Raw genomic sequence first — 19,841 nt, 5'->3', positions numbered from 1 at the left:
CTTTCAACATGACAATGATCCCAAACATACCGCCCGGGCAACGAAGCAGTGGCTTCGTAAGAAGCATTTCAAGGTCCTGGAGTGGCCTAGCCAGTCTCCAGATCTCAACCCCATAGAAAACCTTTGGAGGGAGATGAAAGTCCGTGTTGCCCAGCGACAGCCCCAAAACATCACTGCTCTAGAGGAGATCTGCATGGAGGAATGGGCCAACATACCAGCAACAGTGTGTGCCAACCTTGTGAAAACATACAGGACACGTTTGACCTCTGTCATTGCCAACAAAGGATATATAACAAAGTATTGAGATGACCTTTTGATATTGACCAAATACTTATTTTCCACCATAATTTGCAAATAAATTTGTTCCAAATCAGCCAATGTGATTTGTCTGGATTTGTTTTCTCATTTTGTCTGTCATAGTTGAGGTCTACCTATGATGCCAATTACAGGCCTCTCTAATCTTTTTAAGTGGGAGAACTTATACAATTGGTGGCTGACTAAATACTTTTTTGCCCCACTGTATATGCAAAAACATTTTTTTAAAAGTTAAGAAAGGGGTTTAAACTTACCTGAGCGCACTCCCGTCCAAAGATCAGAAGATTCACCAGAAGGACAGATGACTGGTGTTTCTATCTTAAATTGAGGCAATGTTGGCCATTAGGGAGGATCTCTTCTAGCTCACGAGGCACCTTGCATTAGGACTAGTGATGCATTAACTGAACAAAGTTCAGCTGGTTGGACATTCACCAAACACTTGAAAAAAAAACCACAAACCTGAACAAAGTTCCCGAACCCCACTGAAGTCCATGGGAGCTGAACCTTGCTATTGTTTCTTGCTTTATCAAGGTCATTTTGCAATTGTTTGTTAAAAATGGCATGGGCAGCTGGGCACTGCCGCAAGGGACATGGACCAATGCAAAAAAATATTTTAACAATTACCACTGGGTTTTTTCAATATTAAAACTACACAATTTCTTTAAATAACATACTTGGGGAACATCTTAAACCTTGGTGTGAAGTGGCACACCTTCTGCAAAATTGACATTTAGAAAGAAAATACTATTGATATTTGCAGCCTGGCTTTGTCACCCCACTAACACTAAACACTTATTTTTGCCGATTTGTTCAAAACTTTGTGGTAAAGTATTAAAGGGTTTTTATTGCCGTGTCCATCTCCATTTGTCCTGGTACAGCGCTGTCTCCGCCCACACACCGCTCTGCCGGACTGTGATAGGCGGCTGAGCGGTGTGGGAGGAGAGATGCCGCAGCTCACAGCGCTCTCGTCCTGACTCCTGCAGCGCTCGGCGGCTGTCACTTTCTTTTCTCCCCACTGGAACAGCGCCCAGCGGGGAGAAAAGAAACCAGGGATGACCCGATGTATCGGCCGAGACATGGCTCTTTCGGCATTATGCCAAAAGTGCCATTTTCGGCCGATATGTTTCGGCGGCCGATATATCGGTGCATCCCTACTGGTAACCATTGTCACTGGAGGATGAGGTGATGGAAAATCATCAGAATAGAAATAGAGGGGGAATCTTCCAATGGGGACATCTGTTCTGGTGACAACGGTATAAATGTGGATTTCCTCTAAATTTGGAGAGATTTTCCCTCTTTTCCTGTTATGTCTCCCAAATAGGAAGTAAAGAGAAATCTCCAAAACAGGAGACAGACAGCAACAAAATTGACAGAAAATGTAACTCATCTGTCTGAAACCAAATAACACATTTTGGTGCCACATGTTTACTTCCTGCCCCCTTTTCTCAAGCCTAACCCCTTGGCGGTTTAAAAAAAAATAAAAACACAGCTCTGGCTGCAATATTCACTTTTTAACAGGAGCAGCTCTTTACCACACAATGTCCTCAGTCTTCTGAGTTGAATGACACTCAGTATCATTAAACCCTGAATACTGAAAGCATATTATGACTATGAGGGTAGTTCCACTATGGTACTTTAACCCCTTCACGACCAACGACGAACAGTGTACGTCGCTGGCATCGGAGCTGTTTAAACAGATTCTGTTTAAACTTGTAAAGCCGACTGTCGGCTTCACAGTAGAAGCGATTCTGGCGATTTAGCTGTAAAGGTGACACTGGGAGTCTTTTGGACCCCCAGCATCACCTTAAAGAGTACCTGTTACCACCATCTGCTATCACATGGGGAATTGTAAGCCCCCCTATGTGATAGCAATTAAAGTAAAGTTAAAAAAATGTAAAAAATAAGTTTTTAAAATTTACATTAAATAAAATAAATCTAAAAATAATTAAAAAAATGTAAAGTCCCCCACCCCCGCGAGTCTTCGCGTAAACACGTCGGGTGTGCCTAAGTATGAAAACGACGAACGCGCTACACATGTTGGGTATTGCCGCGCTTGCCGGAGTGAGAGCAATAATTCTAGGGCCAGTATTTTTGGGTATCTCTAAACTGATGACCTCGGGGGGCTTTTAAAGAGTCTATGGACTTTTGGGGGTACTGAATTTTTTTGCGGACGCACACAATTTTAACCTGGGCATGTTGGGTATCTATTTACTCATTGTAACCTCACATTTTATATTTTATTTTTAAAAATTGGTATTTAATTGCATTTTGGGGCATTTAAGTACATTTTTCACTACATTTTGGGGGTTTGATAAGGAGTTGCGCTAATATCGTGCAACATAAAAATTTGGTGTATTGATGCAGGGAGCATCTCTCTGCATTATTGAGGAATGAACACCTCCAGTAGAAGACCAAACAGGACCTTGTGCTTCACAAGACTGGTCTGAAGACATGTTGAAAAGGTAAGTATACACAAAAAAATGCTACTGGGGGGGTTCTTGAGGAGCAGAGTTGGGCCTCACCATGGACATCTAGTCAAAATATGTTCTTATTGTTGTCTCTGTCCCCATTTAGGAGATTTCATTTCACTTCCTGACCAAGAAACACAATATGAAGTTGCTAAAAGACTGGTTTAAGTGACAGGAAATCCCACAACTGTCAGCAGAGCGGATGTCCTCATTGGAAATAATACCCTACCTCCTGCTTCAGTGACAGCTATAACAATTTAGTTTTTGGATCTTATGTTTCCATGCAATCCCATACAAACAAAAAAAGTTGTCTGGGGTTCCACTTTAACAACCAGACAAGCTATTCAAAGATTTGTACACCTGACATTGAGAGCACTCTACCTTTCCAAGTAAATCGCCGCTGTATAACTTCGGTGAACTGAAGCCAGATGGAGGCCATATTATTTTATGTTATTCATATAAGTGCCATAAAAATAACAATATGCTCATTCAGTGTCTGAATATAATATTCATTGGCTTGGATTGTCTCCCCTTTCGAAGCTGACTCCCACTACATTAATGTGACAACTGCGATTCATGGGATACAAAGATGATTTTGGTTTGGCACTGAGCTAATGCCATTACCGTAAAAGTGGAAACTGAGAAGCCCCTATCGGAGAGATAATATTTTTTGACTGTGGAGGGCTTTTCTTTTTGGCCTTTTTTTCTGTTTTTTGGCTGAAACCATTCCTTTCTTTGTCGTTTCTTAATTTTGCAGATCTTCCATCTTAAAGTCATGTTTTCGGACGCAAGGCAGCCAGGGTCCGTCTCTGGGGTCTTCAAAAGAGGATTAGACAGTAGGTTATATTGCATCAGACATAAAGTTTAGCTGTTTCTCCTGCGGACTGTGGGAATGGTTGTGGACAATTTTGTTTCAGAGGGATTGTGGAGGAAGAGCAATTAAGTGATAAATCTCTACAAAGGCAGACACTGCTTTATGTGTGCTCTTGCTAGCCATTTATTCTAAATATGGCAGTATATTGCACAGATTAAGGATTATGTGGTATTTGATGGGTCAGTAACTTAACCCATAGACATTACATTACCTTCTAGACATTTTTCGAGTGCTCCTCCAGCCAACAACTGAAATCAATGAACGAAGCCCAAATGGGACCCAGGAACCATTACAACTCTCCATGTCAGAAAGTTCACTCAAGTTTTTGCTGTGTGTTCTTGGACAGACTAGAGACTCTTGTCTAGTGATTCTGAGACATACAACTTCCTTCTCTTTATCTGGGAACATACCGTTGGTGAAGCTGAGATAACAGATACTCCTCACTTAACACCCTACCTTTTTAATGACCGCTCAGACTTACAACCAGCTCTCCGACCAGTTGGCATTGTACACTGTACGAGAACTTGGGTCAAGCTCATCTCACATCATCCTTTCTCAGTCTATGTCTAAGTAAGGAGTGTCTCTACCTAACCTAAAATACACATAGAAGCAAGGATTGTTGTTCCTATGGTAGCCACGCTCCCCTGAGCAGGAGTCATTCTTTAAATTTAGCTTTGCTGAGCTGTAATCAGCCTAAGCTGAATTGATAGTTCAGCTTTCTACAGGTTTTCCTAAGCTCAGTAGTATTGTTTCCTTCTGCCTGCTCTTGGAGGAGGGGGTCTGTGAAATTAGAGCAAGAAGATATATTAATGCTAAATATGAATATTTATGTTTCCCTAGACAACAACTAGGAGATGTATTGCCAGTTAAGCAGGCTGGGGAGGATATAAATATTTGGGAGAACCTTCTGGAAGCTCTCTTTCCCCCAGGGCCTCCAGCCTGTGGAGAGTGTGTGCTGGAAGTCTCATCCTTCTAGGACTCCTGCCTGGGGAGGATGTGTACTAAAAGTCTTGTCCTCCTAGGCCTCCTGTGTAGGGAGGGTGTGTGCTGGAAGTCATATCCTTCTATGCCTGCTGCCCATGGGAGGGCAAATATATGCTTTGGACTGAACTGAAGAAACTGGAGAAAGAAAGAAAGAAAGAAAGAAAGAAAGAAAGAAAGAAAGAAAGAAAGAAAGAAAGAAAGAAAGAAAGAAAGAAAGAAAGAAAGAAAGAAAGAAAGAAGAAACTGTGAAGGATCTTCTGGTTTTACCCCATCAGACGTTGTGTTGCCTATGATGACCCAGCCTAGATCCAGGCATTGGGCATATGATGCATCATGTGGTCCATTAATTTGTTGGCGAACCTTGTGCACCCTTAGGATGTATCTGCCAAGTAACAGAAGGATATCAGCATTTTTGCCAAGGGCTGGTATGTGCTCAGCTAGGCCTCTCAAGTGAGAGTGGTGGAAGGCAGCTTCAGGAATAAGAATCTACTCTTTATTCATTGAGATCTGGTTGCACTCAATCAGAGTGGGTGACAACTCTGCCCCCGGATATATCTCAGGCCTTGTCTCAAAATATCACCCTAACCGTCCCCTCCGCTCTTCCCTAGGCCTCTTGCTTTCCAGCTCCCTTGTCCACTCCTCCCATACTCACCTCCAGGACTTCTCTAGAGTCTCTCCCATTCTCTGGAACTCTTTACCCCAACATGTCCGTCTATCTCCCACCTTGACTGCCTTTAGGCATTCCCTAAAGACTCATCTCTTCAGGGAAGCCTATCCCACCTCAACCTACACTCAACCATCACGTTCTCAAACAATTCATTCAGCTCCCTACTCATGTATCACTGACCCCTCCCTTTTAGATTGTAAGCCCTCAGGGGCGGGGCCCTCCTTACCATCTTGTCTTGAATAGTATTGTGATTGTAATGTCTTCCTTATATTGTAAAGTGCTGTGCAAACTGTTGGTGCTATATAAATACTATGTAATAATAATATTTAGTGATTAGGGGTATATAATTATTATTTAGGGATATGATTAGGGGTGTATTAATAACAATTTGTAAATATATTTTTTATATCACCACACACACACACAAATATTGTATTATTGTGTGGCAATCCCATGGTAGAACTGGGGGTTGCAGTCACTGGAAAAGAGCTGTTATTGTACAGGAAAAGAGCTGACTTTGCGGTTCTTCCCAGGATTTTGTTGAAGCTTTGTTTTCTGTTACGGAAGAAATAAAAGCTTCAACAATAACAAAGTCCGCTTGTATTTCAGCAAAACCGAATGTATGACAATCTCACCAACTCTAGTTTGTTGCACATACTCCTTGTATCCCAGTCCCTGGACATTAGGGTTTTTCTTAACCGAGCCACAGTCCACCTCTTGTGGGAATCTTAAACACATCCCTCATGTATCACTGGCTCTCTGTCTCCTTGTCTGTCTCCCAGAGGCCTCCAGCACACACAGCCACCTGGCTCCCCTCTGACTTCTGGGTGGAGTCCTCCTGAATACCTCTGTTCCTCTTCCCAGCTGGAGCCCAGAGCATTAGCCAGCACCCTTTCCATAAGGGCTGTGCACAGGTGTGCAATGATACTAAGCCATGGACCCATTAATGGAGATTTCATCCCTCCCAATTCTCTAAAGGTCCCCACACACCTTACGATAATCGTACGATTCAGGGGGCGTGGCTTGCGATCATCGCAAGTACGATCTGCCTATGCAAGATAGGCAGATGGTACTTTTTTTAAGTACCTTACAACCATCGCAAGACAAAAGTCTTGCGATGGTTGTAAGGTGTGTGCCCAGCCTTAGAAATTTCCAAGTTCCAGGATCCCATGCCAAATCCAGAAATCCTGGGAAGAACCGCATAGTCAGCTCTTTCCCAGTACAAGAACTTACCTCCTGGAACCACTCAGCCCCTCTGGCTGAGATGCCTGGGTGACTGCAACATCCAGTTCTACCATGGGATTGCCACACAATACCACAATATATATATAGATATATATATATACATATATAAATATCTATATATATATTTATTTATTAGAGGTATATTAATACATTGTTCGTAATTAGGGTTGTACTTACAAAATGTTAGTGATCACATTATTGTAAGTGGTTGACAATATATTAATATACGTGAACTATGTGAACTATTTTTCCAACAACGTTGGAAATAAACTACTTTATTTTTGTGCAGATGTCAATAACAGGGCTCTACGCCACGATACCTTTGAGGTCAGAAGGTGCTTCTGCATTACTTTGAACTTCTCTAGACATTTTCCACCCGTTCATATTAAATAAGGAAAGAAAAAAAAAACACCTACAAAGCCCACCCTGAGTTTTCACATAAAGCATGCAGGAAAAGTTAGCACACTGCGTGCTCCCAGACATCAACGTGGGAAAAAAAAAGTTATTTTTTTTTATTGCAAACAGCCCAGGGGGCACTTCTATAATGAGTTTACAAGTGGCCTAAAAAAAAGAGAGAGAGAGGGGCCAATAAAAATGAAACCTGTGAGGGTCATAAAAACCTGTAGACTTATAGCGAGGCATCGGGGGGGTAAAGGAAAAACAGCTTTGCACAGAACCGCCAGTGATTAAACCGGTCCTGTCGTAGAAAGAGAAAAAAGGGTAACCAGATGTCACGGGTGGGTCAGTGAAGACGTGGGGCGATACACGGCACGGCAATATCAATACTGCGCATGGCGCTGATCTTGAGGAAATAATGAACAGATGGAGACGGGGGCACATGTGTTACAAGCTACATTATCATCACTGATCGGGAACTATGAATCATGAATATTAAAAGGCAAGAAAAAAACAAGCAACATGTAAAGCTAGTCCATTGGCTGCTATTTGTTGTCCGGAAACACTGTGGATGAAATCAAAATTCCACTCTGTATAAAATGAATCAGAGTTCAGTCAGAGTCAAGTGATCTGCAATCATTTTGGATGAAAGGGAAGCCCCTCCCTCATGTGGCATTTGGAACCTTGGAACACCTGCACTAAGATTCTGGACAATTAAAAGAATAGAAACAATAAGTCATATAGTGCATAGGGATGAATGTTAATATTTCTGGCAGTTTTTGCATGTTAATTTCTGCCCCATACCTGTATGTGAGCGGCTTTCTTGGTGGCCCCTTTGCATTAACAAATACCAGTTGATGAAGATGCTCTTCATAGTGGACAGGCTTGGCTTTGAGTGGATGTTCAAGTGGATGTTTTAGGACCTTCACAGGTCTACACGAATAAATTACTGATGTATACGTTCTCAAAAAAAAAGACCTATCATTAAACAGCCCTCTTTGAGTTGCAGAGCCGTAACTTTGTGTAGGCTCGGATGATGTCCAGGCCCAAGAACTAGATGGTGACCTAAAGAATGCTTGAACAGAGATGGTTCTGTCCTTCTGGAGCGAAAAGAAGATAAGGGTACTGTCAGGAGGTTTACTGTAATCTCTGTGAAAGGTAATAAATATTTGATACTAGGCCAATGCTAAGTCATACATGGGAGAGGCGTATGTCTAATCACGCTACTCACGCTCTTGCAATTAAGAGCTAAGAATAGTAGTTGACTGCTACACACAGGAAATAAATGGCTGCCTGTGGATTAAGCCGAAGAATTAAAAAATTGTACAAAAATGTTTGATTAATCAATACTAAATATTACACCATAGAAGGACTACACAGATGTATTCCATCTGTGTAGTTTAATTAGGCTACTACGAAAAATGACCCACTCATAAGGGGCCCTTCACACCAGGGTTCATTCACGCCATTGCCCCTGTATTGTGTGTTGTACCTCATTACTGCAATGTGAGCCCATGGAACACAGTGTGGTGTGCTGAGATGCTATTCATCCTGAATGGCCCCCCAATGCACCTAGACAGTGCAATGCAGCACAATTCTGTGAACCATGCATGTGTTGTACTGCATAAAAAAAAGGGGGTTTGCGTTATGGTACATTATCAACCTAAAGGAATGGGAGCCTTAATGCATAAGCTAACATCAAGCTCTAACCTCGGCTTTATCCTCTGGAGTAGATGGAGAGACTTCTGGAAGAGTCACAGTAGTGCTAATCTCAAATGGATAGCTGTGCCATACCACACTCAGGCCTAATTGCCTCTTTTGTTCATAGTGAAGACAAAAACACCTTGCAGTGCAAATTTATTTCAGGTGCATTGCACTTGAGCTCAGTCTAAGGCCTCATTCACACGAGAGAAAGCCGACACGTACAGCTCCGTGCGCTGCCGTATCGGGCAGCTCCCAGGAAGGACACGTGCTGCGTGTGATTAGTAGGCACCATACGCCACCCTACGCTCACCCGCCCTGCACGTCCGTGCGGGTGCAGGTGTCTATACTCGTACGCTGACAGGATGGATCCTGTCTGCATCGGAGCCGGGACACCCGCACCCGTACGGACCTGCACTTGGTGTGAGCCTAGGGCGGCGTATGGCCGCGTACTCCCATAGAGAAGGACAGGGGCTGCCTACTAATCACACGCAGCATGTTACCTTCCTGGGAGCTGCCCGATACGGCCACGCACGCAGCACGTAGCTGTACGTGCCGGCCTTTTCTCGTGTGAATGAGGCCTAATACTCTTCTGAGATAATAAAGAGTTCATCCTCAGGTGTATCTGAACTGCAGTTGAACTCCTTCTAACCTGTATCTACCTGCTTCAAGCTGCATTTGCATTCCTATACTGTCTTGAATGGAGAGATAAGCAGTTCTGATATGAACAAAAGTCTGTTGACACAGACCCTAGCATTGCCAGTCACTAATTGGTGTGGATCCTTCAATTTCGGAAGAATTCTTATTAAAATCTCTGATAATCTCTCTCTCTGGACTTAAAGAATTACTGGGGAACACAGACTAAGCCCATGTTCCCCCATTTTACACTCACATAGTAGCCTTCTTCTTTTTCAACTTAAAGAGATTACATCTTTACCTTTATGCAGTCTCCACGGAGCTCATTTGCTAACCAGTAATATAACAGGACCTCAGGCACACACTATGGAAGAAGGAAAGGGGCCAAAAATCACCCTGTATATGTTGAGATGGCTTCATGTGTGCGTGTGGCACTAGATGGTGATATTGGAAGACGGATTTATTGGATGCTCCTTCAGTCCAATAAAAAGCCGGCTCCTATTTCCTGAGAGCCCTCCCTTTTTGGGAGATATCCCTTTCAGGACAGAAAGTGATGGGAAATGTCCTTAACAGAAACACAGATGAAAACATATACACGTAACATACACACCTTTTTCGTATGGGTTTTATGGCTGCTCTGATGATCTCACAAGTCCTTGTGTCAGTGCTATGTGCTCCTTACTGCTGCAGTCAATGGCACTCACATAATTCAATACAGTACTTAGATCAGGCTCCATGGTGGTGCCACCCCAGAAAATGGGTCCAAGAATCCATGAGGAAGTGGATGAATACATCTATTACAGAGAATATCAGCTACAGTATATGGAAGAAAGAGGGACAGGTAGATCCAACTCCATTTGCAAACTACCTGTTTATTGCTCTTACGTGGTTTTTATGTGCCAGAACTGAGTGTCCCACAGCGTAGGAGTTTTTTTCCTGCTGACTAAAACTTTATAACATATATACGTGACCCTGCATCAACCCCACAATGTTTTTACCTAACAGATGTGGGAACCTTATCTATAGTTTACATTGGTCAGCGTGTTGTCAGAGCTGCTGTACATCCTCATAGTGGTTGTGCACTTCAGTGAACCATTCCTGACTTTCCTTTAGATTCCTACAGTTGAATTATTTCCTCTACAGCTTTGTGAAAAAAACCATTGGAATTTCCCTCATCCTGTAACACTGGAGAGGATGAGTGTAGCTTCAGGACTTTTCAGATTCCAGTAAAGGTCTAAGGCATAAAATATTCCTCTATAATTACAAGTCTTGCCTCCCAGTGGGAGCTCCTGACCTTCCTGTTACCTGGGGAGGGAAGGTTCCCCTTTCGTCGTATGATGCCAGCTCTTTATTTTATGGTGATAACAGAAAAGAGTGATAAATATTGCATTTATTGCCTGTGCTCTTGCATCCGGGATCCTATTCTCTAAGGCTTACAAGTGTACATTGCTAGCAGGACTACAGGGCTATAATTATAGCAGACTTGGTGTGTAAAAAAAACCAAACCCTTAGCCCTCGTTCACACCTGAACGTTTTGTAGCGCGTTCTACGCTCGACGAACGCTCTACAAAACGTTCAAACATCTAAATCCCATTGTATTCAATGGGTCTGGTTCACACCTTGGCGTATTTCAGCCCGTCCCTAACGTGCTACAAAACGGCCCATGCCTGAAAAGGTACATGTACTACTTTGGGCCGTTTTTGTTGTGCGTTTCCATTGGGATACAGCCAAGTAGACCTCGGAAACGCGCGTTTGTCGCGCGATTTTTTTATTGCGGTAAAAAAGACACGCATATGCAATACGCCTAGGTGTGAACCAGGGCTAATTTCAACATTTCACCTGTATCATATTAGCAAAAGAGTGTTCCTTTATCTTGAAATATTGCTGTGTTGCCGTGCCCAGTCATGTGACCAATTCCATGCCCTTAGGCAGGTGGTTTTTAATGATATGGAGGACATTTCTGGAAGAAGAGGAAACTATGAAGGCAGTCATGTCATGTAGCCTAGAATTGCCAGGCAAAAACCATGCATCGAAATTCTTAGTGTTGGTGACAAAACTAATTCCTGGAAGGACTATTACACCAGACGTTTTAGTGTTGTTTCATTTTATTGGTATCGCAGAGGCTAAATGTTTTGGTTTTTGATTGACTTGAAAAGGATTTTCCAGTAAGATTTAAAAGATTCAAATAAATGTAGCCCTCCAAATGTGGAGGTATCTAAGACACAGGGCATCCAAAACCATATTAGAACACACAAAAAAACGTATATTTATAACCCATTATTCAATTAAATTCAGGGATCCAACATTGTTTCAGTCCTCTGTGTCTCAGTCGCCTTTCCTTCGGAGACTGGACTAGTCTCTGGAGGAAACGTGTCAGCAGCATAGTGTTGACTCAGATGCAGTACCACTAATCTCTAGCAGCCCTGCTATTGGTACGGCACACAAACACTAAGGTCCATGAACGATATTGTGCAAATGAGACACACATGGAACAATGTTGGATCCCTGAGTACAAAAACGTGCTGTACCTACCGGCCGATGGTCTGGTAAGGTGAATCTTTAGCAATTGGATGTACAGTTGCAGATATGTGGGCATGTGAATCAGAAGCACTCTCCTTCAATAGACCGGTTTGCATACACATAGACACATGCATGCTGCGTAAGGACTATTCCTATATGCGCCGGTATTGAGCAAATATACCAAACATGCAAGAATACCCCAGAAGGTTTGGGAATCTATTGTTTGGAGGGGATCTATGTTCCGTTCCAGGTGATTATCTGTACCTTATAAGTGCTTGGCTGATATATGGAGAACTGCAATATACTCATCAGAATGGTCTTGATATACAGTATGTATACCAGTATCACGTACCCTGGTATGAGCCTGAAGTGACGAGGAAGGTCTTCCCTTGCTGCTCTTGTCTGAGCCCCACTGGAGATGGAACAGTAGTTGTACAGACAGACAGGGGCACGAGTGCCTGTGGCTGGCATGACTGCTGGACACACTGGATCCGCTGATGCTGACAACAGGATGCCAGAGACAGCTGGAGGATGATGGCAGATCAGACGACACTTGTGTGAGAGGCTGAAGCGTAGTCAGGACAAGCCAGATCGGTAACGTGCGGTCAGCGTGGTAAAGGAGCAAGTAACAGATGCGGAGTCAGGAACAGGCCGGGTCATACACTAGCAGAGCAGAATGGTACTGGATCAGGAGGCAGAAGAATGGTCAGGGACGAGCCGAGGTCACAAGGCAGGCAGCAAGCACACAGAGTCAGGAATCAAGCTGGGTCAAACAGGTATCAGGAGCAGAAACACAGATGCAGGTTATAGCTGAAGATCTCTCAGCAAAATACAGATGCAGGGGCCATCTTTAAATAGCCCGCCTGGTGCCAAGGACATGCGTGTGCATGTTTTTGCGCATGCACATTACTAGTGGAATAGCGCCAAACACGTAAATGCGCGTAGCGTGCAGCGATCCGGGCAGAAGCTGCACTATGGGTGCTGATTGATGTACCCTGACAACCAGTTATGCTTTAACCTGGGAAGTGCCGAATGCCAAAAGAATATATTTATTACAATGGTCCGGACATTGTCAAAAGAAATATATGGATAAAGGAAAACATGAATACATGAATTAGAAATTCTGTACTATAAAATCAGGGACTAGCCTTGAGCATACACAGGATACGAGGTTCAATATTTTACACAGGAATTGCAGTACCAGCGTCTTAAACATCAATTGAAGATTATATGCCTATTTTAACTATTTATGGTCTGGGTTATGTGTTTAGGGGTGATGGGTTATAAATAAAAGGGATTTTGTGATATACTATGATTTTGGATGCCCTTTGTCGTAGATATCTCCACATTTAGAGAGGAGGGCTAAATTTATTTGAATTGTATTTTGTATATGGAGTTTTGTAGTCTGAGACAAAGGAGAAGAGTTATATGCGATGCATTACAAGCAAGTTGCTCACTCACCATGAACACTCTTTTGCTATAATAAAAATTTAAAATATCAATCCACTCAAAAATTGTATTTATAGGTGGTGTTTGCTGAAGTGATCTTCCTACATCTGTTAAGGATGCCAGTTGTACAATATCAGATCAATATCAGCTCTATTGCGGCACACTATGGAGGTTTGGTTGCTCCCATCCACCCTTGGGTTTCTCCCGATCCATTGTTGCATTTTCCTTGTGTGGCCACCCTACACTAGGCAAGAATGTCTATTTAAATTTAGAAGTTGTCAGGCTGTAGTCATATAATTCTGATTGACAATATAGCTTTCTGAAGTTTTTCCGAAACTCTGGTGATTGTTTGCTTCTGCTCGCTGCTGGAAAGTGTCCCTGGCAATGGTGTGTAAGGCTACTGTAATCAGAGTGGTTGGCTTCCCAGTAATACATGCTGGAAGAGGGTATAAATATTTGGGAGTGACCTTCATAAGCCAGTCTTCCCCCGGGCCTCCTGCTGGGGGAAAGATGCTGTGGATTGTCTCATCCTCCTAGGCCTGCTGCCTGAGGAGGGTGAGCATGTGTTTGGACTGAGGCCTGGGTTCAAAGCCCAGTATGTGAAGCCTGTGAATGGGGATGCCATGGAGGAACTTCAGCCTGAATATGGAGCCCACGACATTGGGTAGAAGCTTGGTCTTTGACTTGTGTCCTAATGTACTGAAATATCTTAAAATAGGTTAGGTATCTGCATCATAGACTACAAGTTCTCCTTATTATGTAAATGGGAGGTCTCTCACTTGTTTTTGAACATACAAAAGAAAGGGAATGGGAGAAGCATTCTACATGTCTCAGGAGCACAATTAGGGCATCATGAAGAATGCATCTTATTTCACATTGTCCCTATAGGGCCCCTAAATCCCAGGGGACTCTTGCACAAATGCTGTGTCTGCCCCTACATGTAATATCTTACTAGAAATAATCTTATCAATGAGTGTTAATGTTCTAAAAATGTAAAACTGCATTTTATTGAAAGTCTGCAAATGTATTTGTGTATGACTGCCCTGAGGCTTCCTTTAACCTGTTTGCTTTGTGTTTCTTTGGATGCAGCAGGTCTAACTGAGATCGCATTGCTAGCAAAGCAGGTCAAATTTCGTGCCTGCTAGAGTTTGAGCTTGAACACATGCGTTTGTGTCCCCAGCCTGTCCCTAATGTGTACAATGCGTGCAGTGCACACAGACCCCAAAGGGGTAGGGGGCCCACTGTACACTCACAGCACACTTTGAAGATGAAATGCCATTTAGCGCAGACTGGTTCACCTTGGGATATGTTGTGCACCTTCTATCAGAACATTGAGGGTGTCAGACTAGACCAGGGTTGCAGCCAGTCTGGTGCTTGGGGCGAAGGCAGTCCTGGCTGCCATTTATTTTCTTTTTTCAGTCCAAGTACATTTTCTGCAAATACAAACAAATGACCTGTTGATCCTGATGGAATTCCAGAATCCTTGTAGTGTTCTGTGTACTGACCTAAATTTTAAACAACTTAACCTGCTTTTAAAAGGTATCTCTACAACTCTTCCTCCCTATGAAATGGGATGTCAATGCTGCTCCTCCATAGATACAGTACAGTGACCACCCTCATTGTCACCCTCGGACAGGAAGTGTGTTATTGGCAGAATCACCAGGTAAAAATTAGAGAAAATGTCTGAAATAAAGAAAACTAATACAGCCACCTCACCTTAAGTCTAGTAAGTTACAATAAGTTACATTTTTGTTGTGTGGGCTTAGTAGCTATATATGTCACCATGAATAAAATATCAAAAATGCCCCACCTTTTATCATTAAAAAGCCATCCTTGCCTTCAGTGACTGGAGTAAGATGATGTCATCAGTCTGCTGCAGGCAGGAGGAAGCATTTTACTCAGTCTCTTGTCCTTCAGTGATCAGACAGCAACATTGTTTAAAGCAAGTCACAGGGCAAGGGGCTGCAACAAAGCAGCTGATCTGTGTCAGACATCTGCACCGGGATGATTGTGTCATCTCTGAGCCTACAGCTCAGTCCAGAAGGTAGATGTGACCATGGATGATGCCTAAATAAAGATGGCAGTCCTTCTGGAGAAGAGAGCTGATGAGGACATTGTCCGGGGAAGTATGTGAGGTAACAAATACCTGGAAGTGTTACATCTACACATTTCTTAGCATGTATGAACTTAACATGAACAAATATATCCAGTGCTAGATCCACTTTAAGGTAGAATTAAGCAAAGTCCAACTTCAATTGACTTAATGGACTTCCTCGACGTAGAATCTTATTGGCTACTGAGTGACATCTCACTGCTTCTGCAAGCAAGCGAGCAACACAATAGGAGATGGTAAATGGTAAAAAAAAAGAAAGAGCAGTGTTTCTCTCCTGGGTGGCCGGGAGCGGGAGACTCCCAGAGCGCCCGGGAAAGTTTTTTTTTCTCTTTTCTTTTTTTTTGACGGCAGCAGAACCGCCGGCCAATAGAAAACTATTGGGCGCAGCTAGCTGTCATTGCTAGCTCCGCACAATGGTTTTCTATTTATTTTTTTGGACTTTTTAAACTATTTTTCTGTTCTGCTCGGTCCTTCTAAGGGACCGAGCAGAACAGCCGAGCCGAATGCAGCTCAGCGGCATTCCGCTATTCACTCACTGCCGTTCAGCACCTATAAGAATTGACTGAACAGCAGCGAGTGGCCTGCCAGAGGTTCGGCTTAGCCGATCCAGATGTTGGATCGGCTGAGTCGAACTCCTCCTGCACTTCAGGTCAGCCGAACATGCTGAGCATGTTTGGCCAACCCGAAGACACGTGAAGCCACCCGATGTCTGGCTGATTTCAGCTGATATACGGCTGAAATCACCTGTACCAGCCTGAAGTGAATAGCTGAACAGCGTTCGGCTCACTTCACTTCAGGTCGGTCTTTCACTCGGCTGCCTACGGCAGCTTAGTGAATAGACCCCTTAGTGATTATTTTGTCACTAGCAACAGAATCCTAATGGTGGCATAACCATAATGCAGAGCCCCACCGTCATAATTAGCAGCCTACATAATTATTTAATTCAATTACAAAAGCCATACAATTATAAAAGGAAAGGATAATAATGAAATTAGGAGCATTAACATGATGCTGTTCAATTAATACAGTTGGTAACATTTCCGAGGACAACATTTCAAAATGTTTTAGACTATATCCCAAAATAAAGTACTGATAGCACTACACACAGGTGTGGAGCCCCAAGATTTAATTACATCACCATTCTCTGCCGGGTTATGGATTGCAGATATACTGTACATTCCATATATAGTCTGTTTCTTATGTCTCAACTCAAGTTATTAGAATCCATTATACAGCGTTGAGGCAAGAGCACCACCTTCTGTCCATGTCAGATTTTTGCACTGCTGCCTATTTCAGCTGTAGAGACAGCAACTTGCTGTATTTGTAGCTGAGACATCATTTTTTTTGAGAACAGAAAAAAGAAGGACTAGGAGGAACAGTGAAACGCAAGGGCCAAGCTCCAAGAGTCAACAAGGCAAAGAGTAATATGAAAAATAAGAGTTGATGTCGGTAGAGAGTCACACCTATTTGAATAAGCACAGACCCCCTTGGTTAAAGTGACCCTAACAACTTTATGTTGTAGCTGACATGGTGGTAAGCCAATGGTGACCAACATACTAGGCATAGGGCACCTCAACTTCAGCCAAAAGGCTATAATATTAAGTATGTGTACTGCTGAAAGAGGCTGCGGACATACTACAAGAGGCCAGAGGCTGTGAGCAGGCTTCAGGACATGGTCAGGGACTGTGTATAAATGCTACACATTTGGATGGAGTTTGGGTCCACGTTACTGGATGTCAGGGGCTGCAGACATACTACCAGAGGTGGTCAGAGGCTGCAAGCAGACTACCGGACATGCTCAGTGACTGTGAATACATGCTACACGTGTGGTTGGAGGTTGGGTTTATGCTACAGGAGAATGTCAGAGGCTACAGACATACTACCAGAGGTGGCCAGAGACTGCTGGCAGGATACAGGACAAGGTCAGAGACTGTGAATACATGCTATAGGTGTGGTTGGAGGTTGGGTACATGCTACAGGAGACAGATACTGGATACAGAGACTACTAGAGATCATTGCCATTATACCCCCAATAAAAATGAATGCTTCCACATTTGTGCTTCCTACAAATGACTGTCTCCATACTTGGTGTTGCACATAGCAAGGACCACAATGCATAAAAATCAAAGGGAAGAGGTAGTGTTTAAAAAACAGCATGGAAGCAATAATCCAAACAATGTGATTAGCAGAACCCAGAAAAATAAATATTTTTACATCACTGGCCTTATGGATGGAGTTATGGATACCATGGTATGGGCAGCCATTCTGACATGGTGGGTATTGGAGTACCATGAGGCACCTTTTAGCTCTCTTACCTCCTCATTAGCACAGTTCCATGAGAGGTGTCCTCCATGCTTTCCCTAAATCACAGGTCACGTGACATTCCAAGATCACTTCTCCTCATACTGTTTCAGGTCATGTTGGGATCAGAAGGCAGGGGAAACACTGACCACAGGCTGCTGGGGCCCGAGGCCACAGATAAATACCAAAGAACTATATGCAGCCCTTGGGCATTGTGGCCATAAGCTGCCAGTAGATACCTATGTTTTTATGGTCCCTCCAGTGCTGCTGATGGCCTGTTATAGTGGCTATGCAAATAAAGACTTTATCTAAACCTGTATTTGCATAGCTATAAGTACCCTCATGGCCCCAGTTCAAGTTCCAAAATATATTGGAAGGACACCTTTACCTGTAACGCCACTTGACATATGTTTTGCTGGAAGAGGTACATTCAGTAAAGCTATAGACTGGCCATTCCCTACTTAGGTTGCTTATTGTGCCATTATCGGTCAAGGCCTCTTTACTGGGTTTTAATCGAGAACTGGCATGACTACGCTTCTATGCAAACAAGATCCTCCTATCAGCATCACAAGCATGGAATTCCTGGTATGACTTTACTGCCATTATCTATGGGAACTAAAGAGTACATAGCAGTATAGCTATGATCTTTGTTATTCGCCTTACCCAAAAAAATCTACTTGGAGTTTTGCTGGCATGCATTTACACACATATACATATATGTGTATTTCCTTTAGACAGATAACTCTCATATTTACATGATATAACATTTAAATTTTCTATGTATTGTATGAATAACGTGTCCATTTCAATCACATGCAATAAACCAACTTTTATGTGTACATTTTGTAATTTGCCATGTATTATAATTCTTCTGTATGAGGAACCAGCTGAACCTGAAATGCCTTAGACTCCCCAAGGTCTAAATCCAGCCCTCTTGTGTCCCACCTACTGATTTGCATGCAAATGTCTGCAGTTCTGATGCATGTCTGACATCTAATTGTAGACCACATAACAGCAGCTCGTTTATTCTTAAATCTGGTATCTCCCTCTATTCTCCTCTCCTGTTTAGTGCTCAGTAGTTTAATGTTCAGACAGTTCCTCCCTTCCTTCTTCATGTTGCCCCAATATACTACTAACCTTCATGACAGATACCAGGCTTGAAAGAATACTTCAGAAGACTGGAAACACATCCTTTGTTTCCCGCATTTTGAGATGTAAAACTGTGTAGGATTTTACTTCTGTGTCATATTGGAGAGTTAAGCTGTCTGTAGATTGTGCTGATTCAGCAGGTGACCATACTGCCCGGATAGATCAAGATCTAAAGGAGGTGTGTCAATCCATAAAGTGGCATTTGAATGAACAGGGACTCAGTTGTCATGGAAAGGGCATGATGGAGGTTAGCTTAGCTGGAGTAACACAAGGTGGTGATGTTGCTATTAAGCTATCATCTACTATACAGAACACAGCAAGAGATCCCAAAACGTATGAATGCTGGTGACCCAACAGGCACCCAATGCAGGTACCTAATCTTTAAGAAACAATGATGTGTGTGCACAGGCAGGAATCAGGGCAGGTGGTTTCCAGGCAGAGTCTTAACACAGAAGATCAAGGTAGGTAATGAAAACAAGAATTGGACCCGGAGAACAGATGGAGCATTGTGCTACAATAGCATTCCGAATTGTCATACAAATACTGAAGAGCTTATGGGGACTAATAGGGATCCATTTCTAATGCACTATACACTTGAATTTGTATTTACCATATGGTGATGTCAGAGGTATTCCAGGACTTGACTGCACCGCTAATCCATATTTCATCTAGAAGACACAAGTCCGCAAACAACACATATGAGTCTGGCTAGAAAAGATTACATTTGATTCATGGGGTGAGGGTGACCACACAGCCATTTCTAGTGATAACTACACCACAGCAGAGTGGGAGTTTTCTCTACAAGCATCACTCAATGCAGCTCCACAGATTGTTCTTCAAACTCTTGGGCTACACTTCACTTTTAGAGTAACCGACTCTAGGTGCTTTTTCTCTCCCTCTCCCTCTCTACAACTGGGACCTTAGCAGGCCATGGACTCCTCAATGTTCTACATGTGTCTCAAAATCTGGGCCTCTTGTCTCTGCTGCGCCATTTAGTGGTCCTGACCATCTCTGCACGCTTAA

The 19,841-nt window shown here is 43.0% G+C and overlaps 1 long non-coding RNA gene across 2 annotated transcripts in view; it reads left to right on the top strand.

Annotated features, from left to right (window-relative positions):
• The window catches only part of LOC108790246, a 25,767-nt gene extending 6,217 nt beyond the window's left edge, over window positions 1-19,550 (top strand). Inside the window, exons 3-5 of one of the 2 annotated variants that reach the window (XR_001941440.1) lie at window positions 375-379; window positions 2,981-2,987; window positions 19,536-19,550. This is a non-coding gene — a long non-coding RNA (uncharacterized LOC108790246). Of the gene's footprint in view, window positions 1-374; window positions 380-2,980; window positions 2,988-13,698; window positions 13,711-19,535 lie in introns of those variants that run through there. The other variant, XR_001941441.1, reaches the window with a different exon arrangement.
• The last annotated feature ends 291 nt before the right edge of the window (window positions 19,551-19,841 follow it).

This window comes from Nanorana parkeri, unplaced genomic scaffold (assembly GCF_000935625.1).
Source record: "Nanorana parkeri isolate BGI_ZX_2015 unplaced genomic scaffold, ASM93562v1 scaffold456, whole genome shotgun sequence".
Taxonomy (NCBI): Eukaryota; Metazoa; Chordata; class Amphibia; order Anura; family Dicroglossidae; genus Nanorana; species Nanorana parkeri.
Note: the sequence above shows the minus strand (reverse complement) of the source record. Positions and strands in the feature narration are given on the sequence as shown.